Source organism: Oncorhynchus tshawytscha, linkage group LG08 (genome assembly GCF_018296145.1).
Source record: "Oncorhynchus tshawytscha isolate Ot180627B linkage group LG08, Otsh_v2.0, whole genome shotgun sequence".
NCBI classification, from domain to species: Eukaryota; Metazoa; Chordata; class Actinopteri; order Salmoniformes; family Salmonidae; genus Oncorhynchus; species Oncorhynchus tshawytscha.
In genome coordinates, this window is record NC_056436.1 from 36,160,821 (window position 1) to 36,185,428 (window position 24,608).

A 24,608-nucleotide genomic window follows, 5' to 3' on the forward strand; every position below is an offset into this window, starting at 1 on the left:
GTACACATATCTCCATGGCATGTTACACAATTTATGAAGCAGCATACACAACATTTTTGGACTCACCTTGTTGTGCTGTGCTCACTTGAACAAGAAGGTGGCACGGCGGTCCTTCGTGGGCAAATTTTGCCATCAAAGTCTGGCATTCCCTGGATGTATGGTGCCTTCTAGACAACTGGGAACTCGGAAATAAAACAAGGTCAAATCATGACATCCTTGATCTTCAGGTTGTAGCTCCAGAAAGAGGCGTCCCAACTTACAATTCTGAGTTGGATGACCATTCAAAACATATTTCCCAGGGGAGCTCGTTTCTTAAAAGGAATTCCCAGTTAATTTGAATGTTTCTCAATTTAAAATCTCAGATTTGAGACAACACAGACACTCCACTGTGTAGCAGGCTAGTGATTGCTTTGCATTGCTTGCAGGTAGCCACTTTCACTGATTCCTTCCAAACCACTGTTGAATTTGCGATTTCCAACTTGTGTAATATTTATGTCCAATGGCCGATGAGCACCGATGCACTATAATTTCTCTTAACATGACAAGGATTAAAAAGGATTTGCCAGTAGATTGTCGACTTGATTCATGGCTGCTTGCTCAGATTTTGAAAGTTTGTTGACAGTCCAATCAAAGCTACTGTAGATAACATGATTTGATGTAATTTTATCTGTGTCCAATGACCTTGACCCTTCTCGGATGGACACTTCTAATGTAACTATGGCAGCACCCAAGGGGCTTGAATTTTCAAGGTCTCCCCTCCCCATGAGTGACAGAACAGAGATAATCATGGTGCAACTAGAGCACATTACCGACACACTACATATTTTCCGCTGGCTACCCCACCACAGAACGCACTTAGCTAGATTGAAACACCTGCATTTTGGAGCTGCCTTAAAGCAAAAAGAGACCATGTTTGTATGCGGCTTTAATACATCATTTTTTTTACAAACATGTTAAACACCGAAAACAAATTGAATATTACCACAATCTACAGCATTTCAACCCCCTAAGGTCAATTAGCATTAAAACACAATTAAAAGTCTAAGCTAGTTTTTGTTACATTGGATGAGTTTCAATCCACCGCAACTGCCTGTGTGGAAGGTGAGTTTTAGTAAAACCATGAGACATCCGGAAAATCGGTCTACTCATGTCGCTTGTGAAGACATTCAGTTTCTCTCCATCTTGGGACAAGTCTGAACAGCCTCTAATGAGTCTGCAGCATATGAACGGTCTACACACTATGACCCCTCTGGAAAGGTGAGACATTGCTTGAAGGTCCCACAGTATCAGTTGAAAATTGTGCCTAGACAGTAAATACATTGTACCAAAGTGTCCTGATCTCAGATGTAGGACAGAATTTAGGACAAACTGTATGGGCCAATAGCAGTAATGTCAAATACTTACATTGATTCGAGGTGACATAAAATTATCCTTGGTATAACCTTAGTCAGCTTAGAATCCCTGGTTTAGATTTATGGGCTCAACATGACCATTCTAAAAAGTTAGGCATCCCTTTGGCGTAGAGCCAACCAGCAAGACCCAGTGTCAAGTTTTAGTTTAAATATATTTTACAGCCAGCCTTCCCCTGAACATCTTTGTAGGCTAGTAAGTAAATGACTGGTCACAGGTCAATGTAGCTAGGGTAAAGTAAATCTAATTAAAGCAGCCTGCAAGTGAGTCAACTGTCAGGAAACTGAACTGTTTTGGCCACAAGGAATGCAAGAAAGGTCCTAGTTGACATGGCATAAATGCTACAACTGGCCAAAGGTGAACATTCCTATACCCCATTCTAAAATAAGGATTTAATTTGTGGCACATCAAACCTAGTCTACCTTAAGGAAATCCCTGGGCTTAGCTATGTGATCAATAAAGGGGCTGGACACAAGTGGAACAGAGCAAATTACTTGGCAGGTCAAGCTTTAGAATTTAGAGACAGGAGGAGAAACATTATGTTAAAGTATTTTTATTATACAAGAAAAGTGTCACAAGTATCCTACATTTTAAAGGTTACTTGAACCTGGCCTTAAAAACAAATCTTAGCATATCACATTATGATTCATACAATTAAATCTCACATGCTAGCTCATACAATTCCATATTCCAGCTCGGCCAATCGGCATGGGGCCAGTGTGCGAGGTGTGAAGGCCTACTGGTTTGAAGCAGCCAGAAGTTGAGGGAATATAAACATTCCCATCAGTTAAATAGAAATGGATTCTCGTCTGGCACACAACTCCACCGAATCTCTTCGGTTAGGAGTGCACATGACTGAGTTTCTCATAATGATTATTTCTTAAATGTTATCTTGGTAGAACAGTTTGCCCCATCTCAGCCGCTGATGTTCAAGTCTTGCTGGTGTCTGTTCACTGCGCAACAGCCCTCTAGAAGCGCCCCTGTAGTGAGCCCCCCACCATGATGGGTATGATGAGCACGCCCGAGCTGGACTGCAAGGATGCACTGGCTCCTTTGGCAATGTTGTTCTTGGTGACATCGGGCATCTTGGTCATGTTGGAACTCGCACCGCCAGCTCTGGTCGTAGCATTCATGGCAGGGGACTGTGTGGTAGTGTTTTGCGCATGGATCTAAAACAGGAGAGCAGAGGGGTTTGTCACATGTGAGAAACACGTAAAACTGAAACATTTGACAAATCGTGACAATCATCAATAGGACTTCACTTTCGTACGACTAATTTAAAAGAAGTCAAACGTTCAGCTAGGCACACGGAGCAGCCTAGGCAGTAAAAACACAACCCTATGACAATTTTCCAACAAAATGCACCTTAGAAAACTTAATACATGTAAGTGCCATCACCTTGTGGACAATGTTTTCCAAAGCCTATAGGGTAATGGGCAACGTCATGCATTTGAATTGTGCAGTGGAGGATATAAAATATACCGTCGCGCTCAAATTACATTAGCCAGCCTACGCATGTCGTAGTAACGTTAGATCAAGGATTCAGTAGCCCATCTGATGAGGCGTCACTGTTCCACATTGCGCTGGAACGTTCGCAAAATCTAGCATGTCGTCAATCATATTGACTGAAAACATCGGAGGTCAATTATACGCGCCATCATTCGATTGTCAATGAGATGGGGGAAAAAAAATAGTCAATGTCGAAAATCATACATTTAAGATTTATGGTAACAAATTTCAGTTTGATTAATAAGCCATATTGAACGTTACACCGGTCCTGTTGAAATACATTTGCTCTCGATAATAAATGGGTAGCCTAATTCAAATCTGGGTTCACCTGAAACAAACATGGTAAAAAGTACATTTTAGAGGAAAAGTCCTGACCTGTGACGAAAAATGCATGGCAAGGAGAAGGAACCCAATGTAAGCCAACTCAATTTTAGTCATCTTGTTATCGGGTTCTTCACAGCAACAATTGCGCGTAATGTAGCTTTCCTGCCTTCGTCTTTTCCCAAGATAAATGACAGGAGGACAAACCCAGGGGGATTTATACCACCACCGAGTGTGACGTTGGGCAACACTGCGCATCCCCCAAACCACCTGTTCAGCCTTCCAATCAAATGGAAACCTACAGTTTATCAGAAACATCCCATAAACTACACCTCTGAGACCTCTTCTTATACGTTTTTGGGGTGTGCCTGTCAGCAATACAAATAGCCTTTGTGTTTATAATCATTGTCTTTTGATATGAATTCACTGGTTTACAATTTGAAGAGTTTGAGACAATTATTCTCTCTGCCTTCCTCCTCAGAGAAGGTTGATTCCATGAGCACGATGGGGACATTTTTCAAACAATAATAATTATACAGTTCGTCTAGTTTATGTTGTTCAAAATATATTTATGGGGATATTTTGCCTGGTAAATGGCAAAGAAAAGTTTTACACATAAGCAGCTCTTATAGCGACCTCTTGCGGTAAATATAAGCTTTTAACCACAACGCAATTCGGTTCATATGTCCATTCCCCGTCCGTAGTCGTAGACCTATTGGTCTTACATGGAAGCTATAATTCACCTGCGGTGACTAAGGTCAACTGAATACTCGAAAATTACATATCCTAAAGAAAATATGTGTGCTTGCTAGCTTGTCTTGAAGTAATATGGTTGATAGAAAGGATAGCTGGAACAGGTGAAAGTTGGTTGGGTGTCTCTAGCTTGAACGGTTCTAGAGTTAGGCCTATAATATTACTGTTGGTGTGTTATTTATGCTAATTAATGAAAATGTAAATAGTTATCATTTATAAAGTTTTGAAAATGTTGAAGTTGCTTTAATGTTTGTAGCTGAAATGGTGAAAGAGCAGTAGCATTTAAAATGTCTATCACTGTGTTCTTATGGTTGGCATTGGGAGATTCTCTATTGGTCTAAAGCCCATCGTCCATAGCCACAGGAAGTAGGGGTGCTGGTGCTGCGGTGGAGATGGAGTTCTTTGAAATCAAATTTTATTCATCACATGCTTTGTAAACAACAGGTGTAAACTGACAGTGAAATGCTTACTTTACGGGCCATTCACAACAATGCAGAGAGAAAGAAAATAGAGAAATATTGGAAAAGTAGTAACATTTTTTCAGTCAGCAAGCCCTACTCAAAACATCTTCCCGCGGCTATACCATCCTCTCCTTGACTCCTCCGTCCTCCTCTCCTCCGTGACCCGGGAACCGATAAGTAGTCGAGGATAGTGTAAATGAGTTAGGAGAACAGAGGAGTGTCCTCCTCTCCTTAATTACCTACTTCAGCAGAGGATGCACAAAAGCATCCTCCCAGTGGCTAAGTGGACAGTGGCATCATGCTCATACAAGGGTATGTGCCCCCTCAGATTTGTCCTGTTTATTTTTCCGATGTTAAATTAATGACTAAACTTCATTTTTAGCCCACATTCTATCATAATTATTCATAGAAAATATCTGCCAGCGGTATTTGCGGAGAGGGCACACTGACTGGACCAGGCAAGGACTCGCAGGAAGTACGTTTGTGAATTAATTTGATTAAGCTATGTAGCCTATTGATTCCTTCTTAAACAAAACATAAAACAAGTGTTTTGTTTCTCTGCAATACTATCCACCAATCATTTTCATGAACTTGGCTTTATCTAGCCAGCTAGCTAGGTTCCCAATCTCCCAACCTCATAACTAGATACAGTTGAAGTCAGAAGTTTACATACACCGTAGCCAAATACATTTCAACTCAGTTTTTCACAATTCCTGATATTTAGTCCTAGTAACAATTCCCTGTCTTAGGTCAGTTAGGATCACTACTTAATTTTAAGAATGTGAAATGTCAGAATAGTCGAGATAATTATTTATTTCAGCTTTTATTTCTGTCATTGCATTCCCAGTGGGCCAGAAGTTTACATACACTCAATTAGTATTTGGTAGCATTGCCTTTAAATTGTTTAACTTGGGTTAAACGTTTTGGGTAGCCATCCACAAGATTCCCACAGGAAGTTGGCGCAGGTCTCCTACCTGGCTTCACCATACTCCCTGTGTGCCCCCCAAGATATTTTTGCGGCAGACTCTCGGGCTTCCTTGCCAGCCGTGTTCCCTCGTATCGCAGGCTCCTCTCTTCGGCTGCCTCTGCTCTCCTAGCTGCCTCCACCTGTTCCCATGGGAGGCGATCCTTTCCCGCCAGGATCTCCTCCCAAGTGTAGCAACCCTTGCAGTCCAACACATCATCCCATGTCCATTCCTCCTTGCGCTGCTCCTGCTGCTGCTGCCTGTCACCACTCCGCTTGGTCCTGTTGTGGTGGGTGGTTCTATAACGGATTTCTTCCTGGGAAGGAGAGGCGGACCAAAACGCAGTGTGGTTATAGTTCATGGTAATTTAATAAGGTAACTCAAACATGAACAGGATACAAAACAATAAATGTGAAAACCGAAACAGCCCTATTTTGTGCAGAAAACACAAAGACAGGAAACAACCACCCACAAAACCCAACACAAAACAGGCTACCTAAATATGGTTCCCAATCACAGACAATGACTAACACCTAGAAATAGACAAACTAGACACACAACATAGAATGCCCACCCAGCTCACGTCCTGACCAACACTAAAACAAGGAAAACACACAAGAACTATGGTCAGAACGTGACAATTACAGACCTCTACATGCTTTCTAAGTAGGAAAGCCTGCAAAATCGGCAGTGTACATAATACTTGTTCTCCCCACTGTACATATAAATATATGGGTGAGCGATAGCTATGTGGCATAGGCAAGATGCAGTAGATGGTATAGAGCATTATATATATATATATATATATATGAGATACGTATTGAAGGATATGTAAACATTATTAAAGTGGCCTTATTGAAAGTGACTAATGATAGGCATAGGCAAGATGCAGTCAATGGTATAGAACAGTATATACATATGAAATGAGTAATGTAGGATATGTAAACATTATTAAAGTGGCCTGAATAATGATAGGCATAGGCAAGATACAGTCGATGGTATAGAACAGTTTAAACATATGAAATGAGTAATGTACGATATGTAAACATTATTAAAGTGGCGTTATTTAAGGTGACTAGTGATACCTTTATTTAGTCCATTTGTTAAAGTGGCCAGAGATTTGAGTCTGTATGTTGACAGAAGTCTCTCTATGTTAATGGTGGCTGTTTAACAGTCTGAAGGCCTTGAGATAGAAGCTGTTTTTCAGTCTCTCGGTCCCAGCTTTGATGCACCTATACTGACCTCGCCTTCTGGATGATAGCGGGGTGAACAGGCAGTGTCTCGGGTGGTTGTCCTTGATGATCTTTTAGGCCTTCCTGTGACATCGGGGCTATAGGTGTCCTGGAGGGCAGATAGTTTACACCCGGTAATGTGTTGTGCAGACTGCACTACCCTCTGGAGAGCCTTGCGGTTGAGGGCAGTGCAGTTGCCATACCAGGCGGTGATACAGCCCGACAGGATGCTCTCGATTGTGCATCTGTAAAAGTTTGATTAATGAATGATTCATATAATTCGTGGGCACGTTTCTTGGTAATCCCCAAAATATTGCTATCAGGTTGTAAATCACAGATGGCCTGGTACATTGTTTGCTGCCTCCATTCAGGTTACAATGTTTCAGTTTCAATTACAGAATATTCTGGACAAAAATGTCAATACAATCAAACTAGCAAGGGCAATGATCACAAGTCAGTCATAATGTGGCTAGCATATCTATTTATGTAGCAAGCTAAAAACAGCATAATGCTAGCTAGCTAGCTAATAGGAGGATATCATGTCATACCATTGGAGGAGTGGGTGAGGATCCGACGCAAGTACACAGGACACAGAGAGGAGTGCCTAGTAAGGATCCGCAGAATGCGAGTGGGAAAGCTGCCATCACCGTCAATATTACTCACCAAAGTGCAATCATTGGACATTAAATTAGATGAGGTACAATCACGAATATACTACCAACGGGACATAAAAAACTGTAACATCTTATGTTTCACGGAATCGTGTCTGAATGACGACATTGATATTCGGCTAGCGGGATATACGCTGCACCGGCTAGATAGAACAGCACACTCCAGTAACATGAGGGGCGGCGGTCTGTGCATATTTATAAACAACAGCTGGTGCACGAAATGTAAGGATGTCTCTAGATTGCAGTACTTTTTGGGGGGGGAATTTTTCTCCCCAATTTTGTGGTATCCAATTGTTTTTTTAGGAGCTACTATCTTGTCTCATTGCTACAACTCCCTTACGGGCTCGGGAGAGACCAAGGTTGAAAGTCATGCGTCCTCCGATACACAACCCAACCAAGCCGCACTGCTTCTTAACACAGCACGCATCCAAGCCGCACCAATGTGTCGGAGGAAACACCTGCACCTGGCAACCTTGTGTTAGCGCGCACTGCGCCCAGCCCGCCACAGGAGTCGCTGGTGCGCGATGAGACAAGGACATCCCTACCGGCCAACCCCTCCCTAACCCGGACGACGCTAAGCCAATTGTGCGTCGCCCCACAGACCTCCCGGTCGCGGCCGGTTACGACAGAGCCTGAGCACAAACCCAGAGTCTCTGGTGGCACAGCTGGCGCTGTAGTACACTGGACCTGGCCGGGTGGTGCCAGAATAACAACCTATCCCTCAACGTAACCAAGACTAAGGAGATGATTGTGGACTACAGCAAAAGGAGAACCGAGCACGCCCTCATTCTCATCGACGGAGCTGTGGTGGAGCAAGTTGAGAGCTCCAAGTTCCTTGGTGTCCACATCACCAACAAACTAGAATGATCCAAACACACCAAGACAGTCGTGAAGAGGGCACGGCAAAACCTATTCCCCATGAGGAAACTATAAAGATTTGGCATGGGCCCTCAGATCCTCAAAAGGGTCTACAGCTGCAACATCGAGAGTATCACTGCCTGGTACTGCAAATGCTCGGCCTCCGACCACAAGGCACCACAGAGGGTAGGGCGTACGGCCCAGTACATCACTGGGGCTAAGCTGCCTGCCATCCAGGACCTCTACACCAGGCGGTGTCAGAGGAAGGCCCTAAAAATTGTCAAAGACCCCAGCTACCCCAGTCATAGAGAGAAATTCCTACTGCCGCATGGCGTACCAGAGCACCAAGTCTGGACCAAAAGGCTTCTCAACAGTTTTTACCCCCAAGCCATAAGACTCCTGAACAGGTAATCAAATGGCTACCCGGACTATTTGCATTGTGTGTGTCCCCCAACCCCTCTTTTATGCTGCTGCTACTCTCTGTCTATTATATATGCATAGTCACTTTAACTATACATTAATGTACATACTACCTCAATTAGCCCGACTAACCAGTGCTCCCACACATTGGCTACCTGGACTATCTGCATTGTGTCCCGTGTCCCGCCACCCCCTCTTTTTATCATATGCATAGTCACTTTAACCATACCTACATGTACACACTACCTCAATTAGCCTGACTAACCAGTGCCTGTATATAGCCTCACTGTGTATAGCCTATAGCCTCACTGTTATTTTCCACTGTCTTTTTTTACTGATTTTATTTCTTTACTAATCTATTGTTCACCTAATACATTTTTTTACTTAAAAAATGCACTATTGGTTAGAACCTGTAAGGTCTACTATACCTGTTGTTTTTGGGGCACGTGACAAACAGACTTTTTCCCCTCGTATCGTTTTACTAGGAAGGAAGTACAGTGGGGCAAGAAAGTATTGTCAACCAATTGTGGCTGACTAAATTATGTAATATTTATATCCAATGGCCGATGAGCACCGATGCACTATCAAGGATTAGAAAGGGTTTGCCAGTAGATTGTCGACTTGATTCATGACCTCTAGATCAGATGTTGAAAGTATGTTGACATTCCAATCAAAGCTACTGTAGATAAGGTGATTTTACCCGTGGCCAATGACCTTGAGCCTTCTCGGATGGACACTAATGTAACTATGGCAGCACCAAAGGTGCTTTAATTTCCAAGGTCTCCTCTCCCAGCAAGTGACAGAACAGGGATAATCATGGTGCAACTAGAGAACATTACCAACACGCACTACATATCTCCGCTGGCTACACCACAGAAAACACTGAGCTAGGCTGAAACACCTGCGTTTTGAATCTGCCTTACTCAAGCAAAAGCGACATTTGTATGCAGCTTGCTACAACTGGCCAAAGGTGAACATTCCTATACCCCATTCTAAAAGGAGGATTTAATTTGTGGCACATCAAACCTAGTCTACCTTAAGGAAATCCCTGGGCTTAGCTATGTGATCAATAAAGGGGCTGGGCACAAGTGGAACAGAGCAAATTACTAGTCAGGTCAAGCTTTAGAATTTAGAGACAGGAGAAGAAACATCATGTTAAAATATTTTTATTACACAAGAAAATGGTCACAAGTATCCTACATTTTAAAGGTTAATTGAGCCTGGCCTTAACAAATCTAAGCATATCACATCATGATTTATACAATTAAATCTCACATGCTAACCCATACAATTTCATATTCTAGAAATATATCACAAGTGTACATCAAGCCTGTGCATGTGCCACAGATTCATTTATACCTTATTTTCAAAGTGCCTCAACCAACATTTCTTTAGATATGTTAACTTCTTAACAAATTACTAAGCAACCCCTGGTGTCGACCAAACGGTTCAAAGAGCAGAGTGCATCCTCATCATGGACTGCCTCCATGGAGAGGACCGTACCGTTCGGCCTATGAGCATGGGGCCAGTGTGCGAGGTGTGAAGGCCTACTGGTTTGAAGGTGTGAGGGCAAATAACTCCCATCAGTGAAGTAGAAATGGGTTCTCGTCCAGCACGGAACTCCACCGAATCTCTTCGGTTAGGAGCGCACATGACTGCCTTTCTGAAAAGTATATACAAAATGTGCTCTTAGTAAAAAGTTTGCCCCATCTCGGCCGCTGATGTTCAAGTCTTGCCGGTGTCGATTCACTGCGCAACAGCCCTCTAGAAGCGCCCCTGTAGTGAGCCCCCACCATGATGGGTATGATGAGCGCAACCGAACTGGACTGCAAGGATGCACTGGCTCCTTTGGCAATGTTGTTGTTCTTGGTGACATCGGGCATCTTGGTCATGTTGGCCAACATTCATGGCAGGGGACTGTGTTGTAGCATTTTGCGCGTGGACCTAAAACGGGAGAGCAGAAGGGCTTGTGTAGAGAAATGCTATTTCTTATACAGGTGACCAAACTATTGTTAATACAGGGCTACGACTCAAAGTAAAGCCTGTGGGGTCCCCTACAGGATAGCTCCCGCATTACACTAATTGCCAAAACCAGCACACACACATAATCTCCTTTGTAGCTCTGGTCGTAGCATTCATGGCGGAAGGGGACTGATCCGATTTAGCATTTTGCGCGTGGACCTAAAACGGAGGAGCCGGAGAGATATCTTCAGAATAAAGGGCTTGTCACATGTGAAACAGGTAAACCTGAAACATTTGACGAATCGGGACAATTAGCAATAGGACTTCACTTTCGTACGACTCATTTTTAAAAGGGCAAACGTTCATCTAGGCACACGGAGTAGCCTAGGCAGTAAACGCAATAGCTCTATGGAAATATAGCCCAACAATATGCACTTTAATTAAGACATGTTGTAAGTGCCATCACCTTGTGGACAACGGTTCCCATAGCCTATAGGATAATGGACAACGTCCTGCATTTTAATTGCGCAGGGTAGGATTTTAAAAAATACCGTCGCGCTTAATTTACAATTAGCCAGCCTACGCATGACGTGGTAACTTCAGATCAAGGACTCAGTAACCTATCTGAAGAGGCGTCACCGTTCCACATTGCGCTGGCACACTAGATTTTGCCAACATGGTGTAATCATACTGACTGAAAACATCTGAGGTCAATTATACACGCCATCATTCGACTGTCAATGTCGAAAAATCATACATTTATGGTAACAAATGCCTGATTAATAAACCACAATGAAAGTTGAACCGGTCCTGTTGAAATACATTTGCTCTCCAGAATGGGTAGTCTAATTAAAATCTGGGTTAATCTAAAACAAAACATGGTAAAAAGTACATTAAAATATTTTTTTCTACCTGTGATGAAAAATGCATGGCAAGGAGAAGAAATCCAATGTAAGCCATGAACATTTTAGTCATCTTGTTAACGGGATCTTCCCAGCAACAATTGCGCGTAATGTAGCTATCCTGCCTCAGGCTTTTTTCTCAAGATAAATGACTGGAGGACAAACCCAGGGGAATTTATACCACCACCGATTGTGACGTTGGGCAACACTGCGCATCCCCCAAACCACCTGTACAGCCTTCCAATCAAATGGAAACCTCCAGTTTATCAGAAACATCCCAGAAACTACACCTCTGAGACCTCTTCTTATACGTTTTTGGGGTGTGACTGTCAGCAATACAAATAGCCTTTGTGTTTATTATCATTGTCTTTTGATATGAATTCACTGGTTTACAATTTGAAGAGTTTGAGACAATTATTCTCTCTACCTTCCTCCTCAGAGAAGGTTGATTCCATGAGCACGATGGGGACATTTTTCGAACAATAATAATTATACAGTTCGTCTAGTTTATGTTGTTCAAAATATATTTATGGGGATATTTTGCATGGTAAATGGCAAAGAAAAGTTTTACAGATAAGCAGCTCGTATAGCGACCTCTTGCGGTAAATATAAGCTTTTAACCACAACGCAATTCGGTTCATATGTCCATTCCCCGTCCGTAGTCGTAGACCTATTGGTCTTACATGGAAGCTATAATTCACCTGCGGTGACTAAGGTCAACTGAATACTCGAAAATTACATATCCTAAAGAAAATATGTGTGCTTGCTAGCTTGTCTTGAAGTAATATGGTTGATAGAAAGGATAGAGTTAGGCCTATAATATTACTGTTGGTGGGTTATTTATGGTAATTCATGAAAATGTAAATAGTTATCATTTATAAAGTTTTGAAAATGTTGAAGTTGTTTCAATGTTTGTAGCTGAAATGGTGAAAGAGCAGTAGCATTTAAAATGTCTATCACTGTGTTCTTATGGTTGGCATTGGGAGATTCTCTATTGGTCTAAAGCCCATCGTCCATAGCCACAGGAAGTAGGGGTGCTGGTGCTGCGGTGGAGATGGAGTTGAAATCAAATCCAATTTTATTCATCACATGCTTCATAAACAACAAGTGTAAACTAACAGTGAAATGCTAACTTACGGGCCATTCCCAACAATGCAGAGAAAGAAAATAGAGAAATATTGGAAAAGTAGTAACTTTATTATAAAGGTGATTTTTTTCAGTCAGCACGCCCTACTGAAAACATCTTCCCGCAGCTATGCCATTCTCTCCTTGACTCCTCCGTCCTCCTCTCCTCCGTAACTCGTAAACCACTAAGTAGTCGAGGGGTCTAGGATAGTGTCAATGATTGTAGGTGAACAAATGAGTGTCCTCCTCCCATTAATGACCTACTTCAGCAGAGGATGCACAAGAGCATCCTCCCAGTGGCTAGCGTGGACAGTGGCATCATGCCCATATGGGGCACAAGGGTATGTGCCCCCTCAGATTTGTCAATTTTTTTATTATTTTTCAGATGTTAAATTAATCACTAAACTTCATTTTTAGCCCACATTCTATCGTAATTATTTATAGAAAAGATCTGTCAGTGGTATTTTGCAGAGTGGGCACACTGACTGGACCAGGCAAGGATTACCAGGCAAGGACTCGCAGGAGGTATGTTGTAAATTCATTTGATTAAGTTATGTAGCCTATTGATTCCTTCTTAATCAAAAAATAAAACCAAAATGTTTTGTTGTTTCTCTGCAATACTATCCACCTAGCAATTTCATGAATTTGACTTTATCTAGCCAGCTAGATAGGTTCGCTATCTCCCAACCTCATAACCAGCAAAATTGTGCACTCTCTTTGTAGACTTTGCAGTGCCTATTAATTGTCCAAACGCACAGTCAATTTCTCACTCTGTATTGCAATAAATTTTTCACAAATGCTCACAAACTGTTAGGGCAAGCATAGTACCAACAGCATTCCCAACCCCTTACCATTGCTACACCTGGCTATCAGCAGAGCCTTGTCTGGCAGCAAAACAGTTCATTTAGCCTCATTTACTGCCTTTAAAAAAACATAGCTGATATGGCTGACTTTCTTGAACAAATGTGTTTAATCGTGACAATTGAGATGTACAAACCATGGCATAAAGGGACGACGAGCGGAATAGAGGCAATCTATAATTTCGATGAAGACATTAATGAGCGAGCTAGGACGGATGTAGTCTATATCATTATTTGTTCAGCACTTTTGAAATGTACAGCGACAGAATTCAGAACATGGGCCGTTCCTACAGTATTATCTCTGTACACCAAGTCAGAAACGTAGGATAAATAAAGGGGGTATAATAGCAGACAATGAAAGCTCTTACAATATTTGATGACATTTCTCTAAAACAGGCTATATGTGCACCACCAAGTCAGAACGTTAGGCTACGTTATGAGGGGAATAGGGACCAAATTATAAGGGTGAGGCACATGGGCTACTAACAGCTTACTACACAACATACACTTAGAATTACTCTCTTAGCTATAGTATACATATCTCCCTGGTATATTACATAATTTATGCAGCAGCATACAATACATTTTTGGACTCACCTTGTTGTGCTGTGCTCACTTGAACAGGAAGTCGTGGGCAAGTTTTGTCATCAAACTTTGTGGTCAAAGTCTGGGATTCTCTGGATTTATGGTGCTTTCAAGACAATTGGCAACTCGGAAAAAAATAAGTTTGAATCATGACGTCAGTGATCTTCAGGTCAGAGCTCAAGAAAGAGGCCCAAATTCCCGACTTGGAATTCCGAGTTGGAAAACCATTCAAAACGTATTTTCCCAGTTGGAGCTACAGAGTTCCCAGTTGTCTTGAACTCACTGAAGTCTGAGATTTCCCAGTTCCGAGTTTCCAGTTGTTTTGAATGCGGCAGAAATCATGCTGGATTGACAGGATGGCCAATGTTGAATATTTATCCATTTAAGCTTGGAAAAGAGACCCTTAAACCCAGACTTGGACCACACACCCACACACCCACTCTAATGCTTGCTTGCAGTCAGCCGCTAATTCCTTCCAAAACACTCATTGTTGAATATAAGATTTCCAACTTGTTGTGTAATGTTTATGTGCAATGGCCGATGAGCACTGATATGTTTTATCTATAATTTATCTTCATAATTTATCTTCATATGACAAGGATTGAAAAGGATTTGCCAGTAGATTGTCGGCTTGATTCATAATGATGACTGCTAGCTTGCTAGCTAAGATTCTGAAAGTATGATGTTGACATGATCTGTCCAATCAAAGCTACAGTAGATATAATGTGATATTGTGTCCAATGACCTTGAGCCTTCTTGGATGGGCACTTCTAAAGGAATTCTATGGCAGCACCCAAGTAGCTTGAATTTTCAAGCTCTCCACGTAGGTTCAAACTCTCTTTCATATCGTCTGAGATCCCCAAGGACTGGAAAGCTGCTGCGGTCATCCCCTCTTCAAAGGGGGAGACACCCTGGACCCAAACTGTTACAGACCTATATCCATCCTGCCCTGCCTATCTAAGGTCTTCGAAAGCCAAGTCAACAAACAGATCACTGACCATCTCGAATCCCACCGTACCTTCTCCGCTGTGCAATCTGGTTTCCGAGCCGGTCACGGGTGCACCTCAGCCGAGCTCAAGGTACTAAACGATATCACAACAGCCATCGATAAAAGACAGTACTGTGCAGCCGTCTTCATCGACCTGGCCAATGCTTTCGACTCTGTCAATCACCATATTCTTATCGGCAGACTCAATAGCCTCAGTTTTTCTAATGACTGCCTTGCCTGGTTCACCAACTACTTTGCAGACAGAGTTCAGTGTGTCAATCGGAGAGCATGTTGTCCGGTCCTCTGGCAGTCTCTATGGGGGTGCCACAGGGTTCAATTCTCGGGCCGACTCTTTTCTCTGTATATATCAATGATGTTGCTCTTGCTGCGGGCGATTCCCTGATCCACCTCTACGCAGACGACACCATTCTGTATACTTCTGACCCTTCCTTGGACACTATGCTATCTAACCTCCAAACGAGCTTCAATGCCATACAACACTCCTTCCGTGGCCTCCAACTGCTCTGAAACGCTAGTAAAACCAAATGCATGCTTTTCAACCTTTCGGTGCCTGCACCCGCATGCCCGACAAGCATCACCACCCTGGATGGTTCCGACCTAGAATATGTGGACATCTATAAGTACCTAGGTGTCTGGCTAGACTGTAAACTCTCCTTCCAGACTCATATCAAACATCTCCAATCCAAAATCAAATCTAGAATCGGCTTTCTATTTCGCAACAAAGCCTCCTTCACTCACGCAGCCAAACGTACCCTAGTAAAACTGACTATCCTACCGATCCTCGACATTGGCGATGTCATCTACAAAATGGCTTCCAACACTCTACTCAGCAAACTGGATGCAGTTTATCACAGTGCCATCCGCTTTGTTACTAAAGCACCTTATACCACCCACCACTGCGACCTGTATGCTCCAGTCGGCTGGCCCTCGCTACATATTCGTCGCCAGACCCACTGGCTCCAGGTCATCTACAAGTCCATGCTAGGTAAAGCTCCGCCTTATCTCAGTTCACTGGTCACGATGGCAACACCCACCCGTAGCACACGCTCCAGCAGGTGTATCTCACTGATCATCCCTAAAGCCAACACCTCATTTGGCCGCCTTTCCTTCCAGTTCTCTGCTGCCTGTGACTGGAATGAATTGCAAAAATTGTTGAAGTTGGAGACTTTTATTTCCCTCACCAACTTTAAACATCTGCTATCTGAGCAGCTAACCGATCGCTGCAGCTGTACATTGTCCACCGGTAAATAGCCCACCCAATTTACCTACCTCATCCCCATACTGTTTCTATTTATTTACTTTTCTGCTCTTTTGCACACCAGTATCTCTACCTGCACATGACCATCTGATCATGTATCACTCCAGTGTTAATCTGCTAAAATTGTAATTATTTGCCTACCTCCTCATGCCTTTTGCACACAATGTATATAGACTCCTTTTTTCTTTTTTTCTACTGTGTTATTGACTTGTTTATTGTTTACTCCATGTGTAACTCTGTGTAGCTGTCTGTTCCCACTGCTATGCTTTATCTTGGACAGGTCGCAGTTGTAAATGAGAACTTGTTCTCAACTAGCCTACCTGGTTAAATAAAGCTGAAATTAAAAAAATTAAAAAATTGGCAGAAGCAAATCAGTCGGAGCAACAGCATCACAACACTCCAGCCAAAGGCAAAAGCGAATAGCGCACTTGTCACACAAAATCATGTACAACAATACAATACCACGGGTTCAAAAGAATACCCGGAAAAAAACAGCCTTACGCGTCACACAATAAACGTAACGAACAATTAACACACAGACATGGGGGGGAACAGAGGATAATATACACGTAGAGTGATGAGGGGACGTAAACCAGGTGTGCAGGAAAGCAAAATGTTTCGACATTTTTCAGGTGATGTAATGCACACAGGCCAAGGCCCAGACAAAATACATGTGTTAAAGCACTGTGCTGAACAATTGCCTGGTGTTTTTACAGACCTTTTCCAAATGCAAATGTATTACTTAAAAATCATACAATGTGATTTTCTGGATTTTTGTTTTAGATTCCGTCTCTCGCAGTTGAAGTGTACCTATGATAAAAATGACTGTAACGGCTTTCTTCCTGGGAAGGAGAGGCGGACCAAAACGCAGTGTGGTTATAGTTCATGGTAATTTAATAAGGTAACTCAAACATGAACAGGATACAAACCAATAAACGTGAAAACCGAAACAGCCCTATTTTGTGCAGAAAACACAAAGACAGGAAACAACCACCCACAAAACCCAACACAAAACAGGCTACCTAAATATGGTTCCCAATCACAGACAATGACTAACACCTGCCTCTGATTGAGAACCATATCAGGCCAAACATAGAAATAGACAAACAACATAGAATGCCCACCCAGCTCACGTCCTGACCAACACTAAAACAAGGAAAACACACAAGAACTATGGTCAGAACGTGACAATTACAGACCTCTACATGCTTTCTAAGTAGGAAAGCCTGCAAAATCGGCAGTGTATCAAATACTTGTTCTCCCCACTGTACATATAAATATATGGGTGAGTGATAGCTGTGTGGCATAGGCAAGATGCAGTAGATGGTATAGAGCATTATATATATATGAGATGCGTAATGAAGGATATGTAAACATTATTAAAGTGGCCTTATTGAAAGTGACTAATGATAGGCATAGGCAAGATGCTGTCGATGGTATAGAACAGTATATACATATGAAATGAGTAATGTAGGATATGTAAACATTATTAAAGTGGCCTGAATAATGATAGGCATAGGCAAGATACAGTCGATGGTATAGAACAGTTTAAACATATGAAATGAGTAATGTAGGACATGTAAACATTATTAAAGTGGCGTTATTTTAGGTGACTAGTGATACCTTTATTAAGTCCATTTGTTAAAGTGGCCAGAGATTTGAGTCTGTATGTTGACAGCAGTCTCTCTATGTTAATGATGGCTGTTCAACAGTTTGAAGGCCTTGAGATAGAAGCTGTTTTTCAGTCTCTCGGTCCCAGCTTTGATGCACCTGTACTGACCTCGCCTTCTGGATAATAGCGGGGTGAAAAGGAAGTGTCTGTTTCACGGAATCGTGTCTGTATGGCGACATTGATATTCGGCTAGCAGGATATACGCTGCACCGGCTAGATAGAACAGCACACTCCAGTACAATGAGGGGCGGCGGTCTGTGCATATTTGTAAACAACAGCTGGTGCACGAAATGTAAGGATGTCTCTAGATTGCAGTACTTGTTTTTTTTGTAGAATTTTTCTCCCCAATTTCGTGGTATCAAATTGTTTTTTTTTTAGGAGCTACTATCTTGTCTCATCGCTACAACTCCATTACGGGCTCGGGAGAGACCAAGGTTGAAAGTCATGCGTCCTCCGATACACAACCCAACCAAGCCGCACTGCTTCTTAACACAGCACGCATCCAACCCGGAAGCCAGCCGCACCAATGTGTCGGAGGAAACACCGTGCACCTGGCAACCTTGTGTTAGCGCGCACTGCGCCCAGCCCGCCACAGGAGTCGCTGGTGCGCGATGAGACAAGGACATCCCTACCGGCCAACCCCTCCCTAACCCGGACGACGCTAAGCCATTGTGCGTCGCCCCCACAGACCTCCCGGTCGCGGCCGGTTACGACAGAGCCTGAGCACGAACCCAGAGTCTCTAGTGGCACAGCTGGCGCTGTAGTACAGCGCCCTTAACCACTGTGCCACCCGGGAGGCCTACAGTACCTTATGATAAACTGCAGACCACACTATTTGCCAAGAGAGTTTTCATCTATACTTTTCTTGGCTGTTTATTTACCGCCATAGACGGAAGCTGGCACTAAGACCGCACTCAGTCAGCTGTATAAGGAAATAAGCAAACGGGAAACCGCTCACCCAGAGGCAGCGCCCCTAGTGGCCGGAGACTTTAATGCAGGGAAACTTAAATCAGTTCTGCCTAATTTCTATCAACATGTTAAATGTGCAACCAGAGAGAAAAAAAATCTAGATCACCTGTACTCCACACACAGAGACACATACAAAGCTCTCCCTCGCCCCTCCATTTGGTAATATGACCACAATTATATCCTCCTGATTCAATAAGTACATCGAGGACGTCGTCACCACAGTGACTGTACGTACATACCCCAACCCGAAGCCATGGATGATAGGCAACATTCGCACTGAGCTAAAGGCTAGAGCTGCCGCTTTCAAGGTGCGGGACTCTAACCCGGAAGCTTATGAGAAATCCTGCTATGCCCACCGACGAACCATCAAACAGGCAAAGCATCAATACAGGGCTAAGATTGAATTGTACTACACCGGCTCCGACGCTCGTCTTATGTGACAGGGCTTGCAAACTATTATAGACTATAAAGGGAAGCACAGCCACAAGCTGCCCAGTGACACGACCCTACCAGATGAGCTAAATCAATTCTATGCTCGTTTCGAGGCAAGCAACACTGAGGCATGCATGAGAGCATCAGCTGTTCCGGACGACTGTGTGATCACGCTCTCCATGGCCGACGTGAGTAAGACCTTTGAACAGGTCAACATTCCCAAGGCTGCTGGGCCAGACGGATTACCAGGACGTGTGCTCCGGGCATGTGCTGACCAACTGGCAGGTGTCTTCACGGACATTTTCAACATGCCCCTGATTGAGTCTGTAATACCAACATGTTTCAAGCAGACCACCATAGTCCCAGTGCCCAAGAACACGAAAGCAACTTGCTCTAATGACTACAGACCCGTAGCACTCACGTCCATAGCCATGAAGTGATTTGAAAGGCTGGTAATGGCTCACATCAACACCATTATCCCAGGAACCCTAGACCCACTCCAATTTGCATACCGCCCAAACAGATCCACAGATGGTGCAATCTCTATTGCATTCCACACTGTCCTTTCCCACCTGGACAAAAGGAACACCTATGTGAGAATGCTATTCATTGACTCCAGCTCAGCGTTCAACACCATAGTACCCTCAATGCTCATCACTAAAGATCATCACTAAGGATCCTGGGACTAAACACCTCCCTCTGCAACTGGATCCTGGACTTCCTGACGGGCCGCTCCCAGGTGGTGAGGGTAGGTAGCAACACATCTGCCACACTGATCCTCAACACTGGAGCCCATCAGGGGTGCTTGCTCAGTCCCCTCCTGGACTCCCTGTTCACCCACAACTGCGTGGCCAGGCACGACTCCAACACCATCATTAAGTTTGCAGACGACACAACAGCGATAGGCCTGATCACCGACAACGACAAAACAGCCCATAGTGAGGAGGTCAGAGACCTGGCCGGGTGGTGCCAGAATAACAACCTATCCCTCAACGTAACCAAGACTAAGGAGATGATTGTGGACTACAGCAAAAGGAGAACCGAGCACGCCCTCATTCTCATCGACGGGGCTGTGGTGGAGCAGGTTGAGAGCTCCAAGTTCCTTGGTGTCCACATCACCAACAAACTAGAATGATCCAAACACACCAAGACAGTCGTGAAGAGGGCACGGCAAAACCTATTCCCCCTGAGGAAACTATAAAGATTTGGCATGGGCCCTCAGATCCTCAAAAGGGTCTACAGCTGCAACATCGAGAGTATCACTGCCTGGTACTGCAAATGCTCGGCCTCCGACCACAAGGCACCACAGAGGGTAGTGCGTACGGCCCAGTACATCACTGGGGCTAAGCTGCCTGCCATCCAGGACCTCTACACCAGGCGGTGTCAGAGGAAGGCCCTAAAAATGGTCAAAGACCCCAGCCACCCCAGTCATAGAGAGAAATTCCTACTGCCGCATGGCAAGCGGTACCAGAGCACCAAGTCTGGACCAAAAGGCTTCTCAACAGTTTTTACCCCCAAGCCATAAGACTCCTGAACAGGTAATCAAATGGCTACCCGGACTATTTGCATTGTGTGTGTCCCCCAACCCCTCTTTTATGCTGCTGCTACTCTCTATTATATATGCATAGTCACTTTAACTATACATTAATGTACATACTACCTCAATTAGCCCGACTAACCAGTGCTCCCACACATTGGCTACCTGCATTGTGTCCCGTGTCCCGCCACCCCCTCTTTTTATCATATGCATAGTCACTTTAACCATACCTACATGTACACACTACCTCAATTAGCCTGACTAACCAGTGCCTGTATATAGCCTCGCTACTGTGTATAGCCTATAGCCTCACTTATTTTCCACTGATGTTTTTATTTCTTTACTAATCTATTGTTCACCTAATACTTTTTACTTAAAAAATGCACTATTGGTTAGAACCTGTAAGTAAGCATTTCACTGTAAGGTCTACTATACCTGTTGTTTTTGGGGCACGTGACAAATAAACTTTGATTTGACTTTTTCCCCTCGTATCATTTCACTTGGAAGTACAGTTGGGCAAAAAAGTATTGTCAGCCACCAATTGTGGCTGACTAAATTGTGTAATATTTAAGTCCAATGGCCGATGAGCACCGATGCACCATCAAGGATTAGAAAGGGTTTGCCAGTAGATTGTCGACTTGATTCATGACCGCTAGATCAGATGTTGAAAGTATGTTGACATTTCAATCAAAGCTACTGTAGATAACGTGATTTTACCCATGGCCAATGACCTTGAGCCTTCTCGGATGGACACTAATGTAACTATGGCAGCACCAAAGGTGCTTTAATTTAAGGTCTCCTCTCCCAAGTGACAGAACAGGGATAATCATGGTGCAACTAGAGAACATTAGACACGCACTACATATTTCCGCTGGCTACCCCACCACAGAAAACACTGAGCTAGGCTGAAACACCTGCGTTTTGAATCTGCCTTACTCAAGCAAAAGCGACGTTTGTATGCAGCTTGCTACAACTGGCCAAAGGTGAACATTCCTATACCCCATTCTAAAAGGAGGATTTAATTTGTGGCACATCAAACCTAGTCTACCTTAAGGAAATCCCTGGGCTTAGCTATGTGATCAATAAAGGGGCTGGGCACAAGTGGAACAGAGCAAATTACTAGTCAGGTCAAGCTTTAGAATTTAGAGACAGGAGAAGAAACATCATGTTAAAATATTTTTATTACACAAGAAAATGGTCACAAGTATCCTACATTTTAAAGGTTAATTGAGCCTGGCCTTAACAAATCTAAGCATATCACATCATGATTTATACAATTAAATCTCACATGCTAACCCATACAATTTCATATTCTAGAAATATATCACAAGTGTACATCAAGCCTGTGCATGTGCCACAGATTCATTTATACCTTATTTTCAAAGTGCCTCAACCAACATTTCTTTAGATATGTTAACTTCTTAACAAATTACTAAGCAACCCCTGGTGTCGACCAAACGGTTCAAAGAGCAGAGTGCATCCTCATCATGGACTGCCTCCATGGAGAGGACCGTACCGTTCGGCCTATGAGCATGGGGCCAGTGTGCGAGGTGTGAAGGCCTACTGGTTTGAAGGTGTGAGGGCAAAAACAACTCCCATCAGTGAAGTAGAAATGGGTTCTCGTCCAGCACGGAACTCCACCGAATCTCTTCGGTTAGGAGCGCACATGACTGCCTTTCTGAAAAGTATATACAAAATGTGCTCTTAGTAAAAAGTTTGCCCCATCTCGGCCGCTGATGTTCAAGTCTTGCCGGTGTCGATTCACTGCGCAACAGCCCTCTAGAAGCGCCCCTGTAGTGAGCCCCCCACCATGATGGGTATGATGAGCGCAACCGAACTGGACTGCAAGGATGCACTGGCTCCTTTGGCAATGTTGTTGTTCTTGGTGACATCGGGCATCTTGGTCATGTTGGAACTCGCACCGCCAGCTCTGGTCGTAGCATTCATGGCAGGGGACTGTGTTGTAGCATTTTGCGCGTGGACCTAAAACGGGAGAGCAGAAGGGCTTGTCACATTGAAACAGGTAAACCTGAAACATTTTGATTGTGTGCCCGAAGAGGATTCTAATGACGGACGCCAATGGCGGAAGACTACAGACTCACTTTCCGTATCAACTACATTTTTAAAAGGGTAAACGTTCACCTAAACAGGCAGTAAAGGGCTTGGAAATATAGCCCAAATGAAACAGGTAAACCTGAAACATTTGACGAATCGGGACAATTAGCAATAGGACTTCACTTTCGTACGACTCATTTTTAAAAGGGCAAACGTTCATCTAGGCACACGGAGTAGCCTAGGCAGTAAACGCAATAGCTCTATGGAAATATAGCCCAACAATATGCACTTTAATTAAGACATGTTGTAAGTGCCATCACCTTGTGGACAACGGTTCCCATAGCCTATAGGATAATGGGACAACGTCCTGCATTTTAATTGCGCAGGGTAGGATTTTAAAAAATACCGTCGCGCTTAATTTACAATTAGCCAGCCTACGCATGACGTGGTAACTTCAGATCAAGGACTCAGTAACCTATCTGAAGAGGCGTCACCGTTCCACATTGCGCTGGCACACTAGATTTTGCCAACATGGTGTAATCATACTGACTGAAAACATCTGAGGTCAATTATACACGCCATCATTCGACTGTCAATGTCGAAAAATCATACATTTATGGTAACAAATGCCTGATTAATAAACCACAATGAAAGTTGAACCGGTCCTGTTGAAATACATTTGCTCTCCAGAATGGGTAGTCTAATTAAAATCTGGGTTAATCTAAAACAAAACATGGTAAAAAAGTACATTAAAATATTTTTTTCTACCTGTGATGAAAAATGCATGGCAAGGAGAAGAAATCCAATGTAAGCCATCAACATTTTAGTCATCTTGTTAACGGGATCTTCCCAGCAACAATTGCGCGTAATGTAGCTATCCTGCCTCAGGCTTTTCTCAAGATAAATGACTGGAGGACAAACCCAGGGGAATTTATACCACCACCGATTGTGACGTTGGGCAACACTGCGCATCCCCCAAACCACCTGTACAGCCTTCCAATCAAATGGAAACCTCCAGTTTATCAGAAACATCCCAGAAACTACACCTCTGAGACCTCTTCTTATACGTTTTTGGGGTGTGACTGTCAGCAATACAAATAGCCTTTGTGTTTATTATCATTGTCTTTTGATATGAATTCACTGGTTTACAATTTGAAGAGTTTGAGACAATTATTCTCTCTACCTTCCTCCTCAGAGAAGGTTGATTCCATGAGCACGATGGGGACATTTTTCGAACAATAATAATTATACAGTTCGTCTAGTTTATGTTGTTCAAAATATATTTATGGGGATATTTTGCATGGTAAATGGCAAAGAAAAGTTTTACAGATAAGCAGCTCGTATAGCGACCTCTTGCGGTAAATATAAGCTTTTAACCACAACGCAATTCGGTTCATATGTCCATTCCCCGTCCGTAGTCGTAGACCTATTGGTCTTACATGGAAGCTATAATTCACCTGCGGTGACTAAGGTCAACTGAATACTCGAAAATTACATATCCTAAAGAAAATATGTGTGCTTGCTAGCTTGTCTTGAAGTAATATGGTTGATAGAAAGGATAGCTGGAACAGGTGAAAGTTGGTTGGGTGTCTCTAGCTTGAACGGTTCTAGAGTTAGGCCTATAATATTACTGTTGGTGGGT

At 43.3% G+C, this 24,608-nt stretch overlaps 1 long non-coding RNA gene across 1 annotated transcript; it reads right to left on the reverse strand.

Annotated features, from left to right (window-relative positions):
* Positions 1 to 22,074: 22,074 nt before the first annotated feature.
* Positions 22,075 to 23,984, reverse strand: LOC121846896. Its single transcript, XR_006083887.1, has 2 exons — positions 23,735 to 23,984; positions 22,075 to 22,894 (listed from the first exon to the last, which is right to left on the reverse strand). It is a non-coding gene; the product is annotated as an uncharacterized LOC121846896 (long non-coding RNA).
* Positions 23,985 to 24,608: the final 624 nt, after the last annotated feature.